The 7324-nt window shown below is 40.4% G+C and overlaps 1 long non-coding RNA gene across 1 annotated transcript; it reads right to left on the bottom strand.

The window, feature by feature from the left end:
* Window positions 1-2957: 2957 nt before the first annotated feature.
* Window positions 2958-6281, bottom strand: LOC125550626. Its single transcript, XR_007301727.1, has 3 exons — window positions 5663-6281; window positions 3432-4750; window positions 2958-3335 (listed from the first exon to the last, which is right to left on the bottom strand). It is a non-coding gene; the product is annotated as an uncharacterized LOC125550626 (long non-coding RNA).
* Window positions 6282-7324: the final 1043 nt, after the last annotated feature.

The raw sequence follows: 7324 nt of genomic DNA, 5'->3' as shown, positions 1-7324 counted from the left end.
ATCCAATCTGTTTCTCTTCCTAGACCTTCCCATGCCAATCATGGCTTCTATTTCCTGTGGGTCATACTCTACTTCCTCTGTCGGGAATTCTACTAGATCCCCATTCATACAATTCTGGGAGATGTGTCCTTCTTCTCCACATGAATAGCATGACTTGGTGCAGGGTTTAATTGGTTCTTCTTTGGGCGTGTCCTCCACCTCTTCCTTCATCACGGGTTCTTCTAAAATTTCCATAAGGGCTCCTTTCATTACTTCTTTCTTCTGCTGGATGGTTCGTTGTACCATGGGGTAAGTGTGACACTGAGCAGGATAGTGGGTAGCCAATGAATCAAATCTACCTATTTGTTTATAACATTCCAAAATTTAGAATTTTGGGATGTTACACTATGGTGGGTGAACAAATTAATGTTGAGCAATTGACGGAATTGAGCATAGTTATGAGAATATCTAGGCATGATCATGTATATAGGCATCACGGCCGTGACAAGTAGATCAAAACGATTATGCATCTACTACTATTACTCCACTCATCGACCGCTATCCAGCATGCATCTAGAGTATTAAGTTAAAAACAGAGTAACGCCTTAAGCAAGATGACATGATGTAGAGAGATAAATTCATGCAATATGAAATAAACCCCATCTTGTTATCCTCGATGGCAACGATACAATACGTGCATTGCTGCCCCTTCTGTCACTGGGTAAGGACACCGCAAGATCGAACCCAAAGCTAAGCACTTCTCCCATGGCAAGAACTACCAATCTAGTTGGCCAAACCAAATGGATAATTCAAAGAGACTTACAAAGATAACCAATCATACATAAAATAATTCAGAGAAGATTCAAATATTATTCATAGATAGACTTGATCATAAACCCACAATTCATCGATCTCAACAAACACACCCCAAAAAGAAGATTACATCGAATAGATCTCCACAAGAGAGGGGGAGAACTTTGTATTGAGATTCAAAGAGAGAGAAGAAGCCATCTAGCTACTAACTATGGACCCGAAGGTCTGAGGTAAACTACTCACACTTCATCGGAGGGGCTAGGATGATGTAGAAGCCCTCCATGATGACGGCCCTCTTCCGGCAGAGCTTCGGAACAGTCCCCAAGATGGGATCTCGTGGATACAGAAAGTTGCAGCGGTGGAATTAGGTTTTTGGCTCCTGTTCTGATCGTTTGGGGGTACGTGTGTATATATAGGAGGAAGAAGTACACCGGAGGAGCAACGAGGGGTCCATGAGGTAGGGGGCGCGCCCTAGGGGGGGCGTCCCCCACCCTCGTGACCGTCTCTTTTGTTCCTTGGAGCAGGGTCCAAGTCTCCTGGATCACGTTCGGTGAGAAAATCATGTTCCCGAAGATTTTATTCCGTTTGGACTCCGTTTGATATTCCGTTTATCCGAAACACTGAAATAGGCAAAAAAAACAGAATTCTGGGTTGGGCCTCCGGTTAATAGGTTAGTCCCAAAAATAATATAAAAGTAGAAAATAAAGCCCAATATAGTCCAAAACAGTAGATAATATAGCATGGAGCAATCAAAAATTATAGATACGTTGAAGACGTATCAGGCATCCCCAAGCTTAATTCCTGCTCGTCCTCGAGTAGGTAAATGATAAAAAGAGAATTTTTGATGCGGAGTGCTACTTGGCATAATTTCAATGCAAATCTTCTTAATTGTGGTATGCATATTCAGATTAGAAAGATTCAAGACAAAAGTTTATATTGACATAAAAATAATAATACTTCAAGCATACTAACAAAGCAATTATGTCTTCTCAAAATAACATGGCCAAAGAAAGTTATCCCTACAAAATCATATAGTCTGGCTATGCTCCATCTTCACCACACAAAGTATTCAAATCATGCACAACCCCGATGACAAGCCAAGCAATTGTTTCATACTCTAACTTTTTCAAAACTTTTTCAATCTTCACGCAATACATGAGCGTGAGCCATGGATATATCACTATAGGTGGAATAGATTGGTGGTTGTGGGGAAGACAAAAAGGAGGGAAAGATAGTCTCACATCAACTAGGCGTATCAACGGGCTATGGAGATGCCCATCAATAGATATCAATGTGAGTGAGTAGGGATCGCCATGCAACGGATGCACTAAAACTATAAATGTATGAAAGCTCAATAAAAGAAACTAGTGGGTGTGCATCCAACTTGCTTGCTCACGAAGACCTAGAGAAATTTGAGGAAACCCGTCATTGGAATATACAAGCCAAGTTCTATAATGTAAAATTCCCACTAGTATATGAAAGTGACAACATATGAGACTCTCTATATGAAGAAGATGGTGCTATTTTGAAGCACAATATATGAAACTCGCTATATCATGGTGCTACTTTGAAGCACAAGTGTGGAAAAAAGGATAGTAGCATTGCCCCTTTTTATTTACCAGAAAAAGTGCCCGTGCGTTGCACCGGGAGAAAAAAACAGCTCACACTTTAAAAACTACATGTTCGTGTTCAAGGCTCATCGAAATCGACATCTTGTGGGATATATATAGTAAACATGCCCGTGCGTTGCAACGGGAGAAAGAAATACCATAGGTCTTTAGCTCAATGAGCATGGCTCAAGACCCCCCCCCCCCCTCACCACAGTCCATGTCCTCTTCCAACACGATTCCCGCTTGCCGCTTATCCTCCTTCCGGCCCTCGCCGACAGTGAGCATGTTATCTATCTAATCACAATGCATCCAAATACGGTCAATCCCAAAGTGACGAGTTCGACGCAAGCCGATTAACTAACATCAACGCCCTCCCGGGCGTGACTTCGAGACACTTTATGCACAACCACGGCAATTCCCTCCGGCGCATGTGTGATGTTGTTTCTTCACTAACTATTATATGAAAATCGTAAATTTCAAAGCACATCTCATGTAGAGTTTAACAAATCTGTCACACGATTTTCAAAATTTCTATAAAATGTAACCCGTAAGGTTGTACTTTTCTGCATTATGTAAAAACATTAACCTTTTCTTGTTGAATTCACATGAACTACGATTAAAATAGTAATACTTTTTTCTCTTGTATTGTTACTTACTGGAGAGCACTGAACATAATAAATTTTGTAAGTTCCAACCGTACAAGACATGAAACTGAAACTGGTGTAGTCTTTTGTCTGCCAGTCTACCAGACTCTGCTCTGATAGGTTGGGGATGAAGTGGCCACACACGAAGTGAGCAACAAGGTAGCCAAGGATAGTGCAGAGGGGAGGGGCAGAGTGGTGGCCGCACTTGCTAATGCCAAACTTTCTCACATCCAGTGTTGTAGGAAGCTCCCTGCCTGGTCATGTTCTTCTGACTGAAGTTTGATGTTGCCTTGAATATAAGTGGAAGGGTGAGAAATGCAGTTACTTTCAGTCCCTGTTGTATTCAAGTTTGTCACATCAATAGAGCATAGTCATAAATACTCACTCTCTCAAAAGGATTTGAATTTAGGGGCGAAATAATTTCAGTTTCGGGGAGAAAATCATAGAAGAATGTTTTTCCATGAATCCTATGGATATCCTATGGCCCCTTGTTGTCTTCAAGCTCCTACACCACAAAACAAATATCAGTGCCCTGTTATACTAATGCAGACCAGAAATCAAGGGAGATATCATAATCTGTGCTATACTAATCCTAATCCTCCTCTGCAGGAAGCCAGCAGCTTCCTCTGCCTGTGGAGCGCCACACACAAGAACACGGACGTTGGCCGGCACACATCACACACCCATAGCAGACCGGCGCGAGCACAACACGAACACCGCGTTCTATAAAACCCGTGCAAATGCACGAGCTAGCTTTTTAAACCAATACATCAACTAAACCTTTTTGAAAAAAGAATTGCGTGTGAAAACTTGCACTAATGATCAATATAGAGGCTTGGTTATAAGCTCTTGAAAGTTTAATTATTCCAAACTACAGTTTGTTTTGTGTCTTGTGCATCAGAAAATGCTTATATTTCATTGTACAACAGATGCAACACCAAAATGTAAAAATTGCTTAGGCATCCTGAAGAATAACCAATATGTTATATAACTAAAACTCTGAAATATAAGTAAGAAATTGATAGATTCATTCATTTAACGTTTCTCTTATTGTTTCTTTTGAGAGAGTTCCGGTTAAGTATATGTTTTTTACTAATCTTAGATGAACTATGTAAGCATATCAAAAAGCCTTGAATTTCATTTTCTTTAATATCACGGCGTCTACCTACACACAGAGACAAAACCAAATGGGAACACGATATGACTTGAATTTGTTTCCCATGCAATAGTCATATTTTGTCATTTATTTTATCCACTCAGGCACGACTTAACTTTTCCCAATGACCGTGCAACAAAGTTCTGGTCTGTATGACCCTACATCAATTCATCGTATAATTTTAAGAGTATGTCCACATGGTCTACCTTATATTTTTCTCTCAAAAGTTAAATAAACAAAAAACTACCAACTTATATATTTCTTATTCCTCTCATCTAAGATTCATTTGGAAAATGATCTAAGTTGGTAAGAAAAAAACATGTAGTGATTAAATAATGTACATAGACAGATAATTTAAGATGCAAATGACAACAGTCAGGAGCGATTCAGGTGATCAGTCAGGAGTGATTCTATTGCATTATTAATGGGAGATCACCTAATAGTCTATCACATGATAGGATAACTTTCTTAGGAAAACTACCAGGTCATTTTAGGTATGAAAGGAAGGATAGTCCTTCACTTCTTCGCTTCACCAAAAAGTCAAAGGTCTGCGGAAAATAGAAATCACACTGGTTAATGTGTTTGAAAATATAATTATAACTGTCAGGTACAATAGTATTCAGATGATACAATAAAGTCGAACAAAACACTGCAATAGTTTTCTCAAATATAGTATTATAAACGGAGATTAAAAAGGTAGCAATATATCTATATAAACCATGCATGTCATATCGTACTAACAAACATCTGAACAACCATGAGCTATGAGTTATCTCAATGTTTGTATTTTGAGTAACACATGGTTTCTTGGTACATACTCATTCTATATTATCTGGGCGTAACTGAAGATAGCACACAACATATGATATCGAAAGTTTGTAATTGATTATTGGATTCATCCTTTTCCATGCCAGACCTACGCATAAATATCATGGCAACATACACATCTTGTTTTCTTTTAGATGGAAAGCCCCAACCATAATTAAATATTTGTGAGTACAATACAGTATCAGATGTTTCTCTCTATGTAAGTCATGTCAGGTCTACTGAATAATGCACATTAAAACTTGATTATATAGCAATGTGTCATACTGTCATTGTAATTACTCTGAAACCACCATTCCGTCCAAAAATAATACTGCGTAGTCTTTATTTTTTGCGGGAAAACAATACTGCTTAGTCACCATGAGTTTCATAATATCTCAACTAATCAGATCAAAGTAACTCATGGGGTGCAATAGAAAATACTTCTAGATCTGGCAGGAATATGTGAGCGCTTAGCTTATCTAACACCAGAGAGACAGGTCAAATCCAAGTAGAGCACGCTTCAAAAAATCTATGGTTGCTGCATGATCTTGATGTCCACTACAACAGAAGTTTTAACATGCACACCGGAAAGTATGTGATGAGCGAGGAGAGAGGAAGTTGAAGAGAGAGAGAACAGTAAGATGGATGCTCACACCGATCTGCTGCCGTGGCTTTCGATCCGCTGTCGCCACGTGCCCTCACTTTGCCGCCGCTGCAAGTCTCAATTGGAATCTCACGCCGTCGGCATCTCCTTGTCATCGTCCTCCACTGAGGAGGGGCGGCGCCACGCCCCTTCGTCGTCCTCCACTGCAGGAGGCTCCATCCCATCCTCCTTGTCCCCCCGCAGGATGAGATACACATCGCCGCTGCTCCTCTTGTGCTGACTGCCCACCCGCACACGGCCACGCGACCTTCATCTAGCCACTTCTCGCCACCGTCGTCCACCGCATCCTGGATCTGATCGTCGGGAACTCGTCGAGATTGATGGTTGTATCTCATGAGCAGCTGCAGCTGGGTGTCGCGCGAGATACGGTGTATCCTGCCGATCTCGTCTTGATTTGATTTGACGACCGCGGATCGAGGAAGGATGCCGCAGAGTGGGAGGGACGGCGGCGGTGGACGGATGGAGGCACGGCGGCGGAAGAAACCCTCACGCGGGGCAGCAATTTCAGCTACGGGCAAGACAGGGCTGCGTGAAACCTTTTTTCCCACTTATCGTGGACTGCGGGTTGATTCTAAATAACTTCAGGGACTTTTTTTATAAAAACGTCGTGACGATGAACTCGGAGACTCAATCTGTGCTTTATTATTAGAGAGATATTTTCTTTTTTTGGGCCTTCTTTTTTCTTTGGTCTTTCTCCCTTTTTTTGGGACAATGCTCTATTGAATGATGATCATCACACTTTTATTTATTTACAACTCAATGATTACAACTCGATTTTAAAACAAAGTATGACTCTATATGGATGCCTCCGGCGGTGTACCGGGATATGCAATGAATCAAGAGTGACAAGTATGAAGAAATTATGAACAGTGGCTTTGCCACAAATACTATGTCAACTACATGATCATGCTAAGCAATGTGACAATGATGAATGTATCATAATGAACTAGATGGTGGAAAGTTGCATGGCAATATATCTCGGAATGGCTATGGAAATGCCATAATAGGTAGGTATGGTGGCTGTTTTGAGGAAGGTATATAGTAGGTGTATGATACCGGCGAAAGGTGCGCGGTATTAGAGAGGCTAGCAAAGGTGGAAGGGTGAGAGTGCGTATAATCCATGGACTCAACATTAATCATAAAGAACTCATATACTTATTGAAAAAATCTAGAAGTTAACAAAGCAAAGTATTACTCGCATGCTCCTAGGGGGATAGATTGGTAGAAAAAGACCATCGCTCGTCCCCGACCGCCACTCATAAGGAAGACAATCAATAAATAAATCATGCTCCGACTTCGTTACATAACGGTTCACCATACGTGCATGCTACGGGAATCACAAACCTTAACACAAGTATTCTTTAAATTCACAACTACTCAACTAGCATGACTTTAATATTATCACCTACATATCTCAAAACAATTATCATGCTTCAATATTTTCTTAGTATTCAACACACTCAAAAAAAAGTTTCACAAATCTTGAATACCAAGCATATTATTATTAAGCAAATTACCATGCTATTAAGAGACTCTCAAAATAATTTAAGTGAAGCATGAGAGATCAATAGTTTTTTAAAACAAATCCACCACCGTACTCTAAAAGATCTAAGTGAAGCACATAGAGCAAAATTATAACGCTCAAAAGATA

This window comes from Triticum urartu, chromosome 1 (genome assembly GCF_003073215.2).
Source record: "Triticum urartu cultivar G1812 chromosome 1, Tu2.1, whole genome shotgun sequence".
Lineage (NCBI taxonomy): Eukaryota > Viridiplantae > Streptophyta > Magnoliopsida > Poales > Poaceae > Triticum > Triticum urartu.
This window is presented reverse-complemented; position numbering and strand designations above follow the sequence as displayed.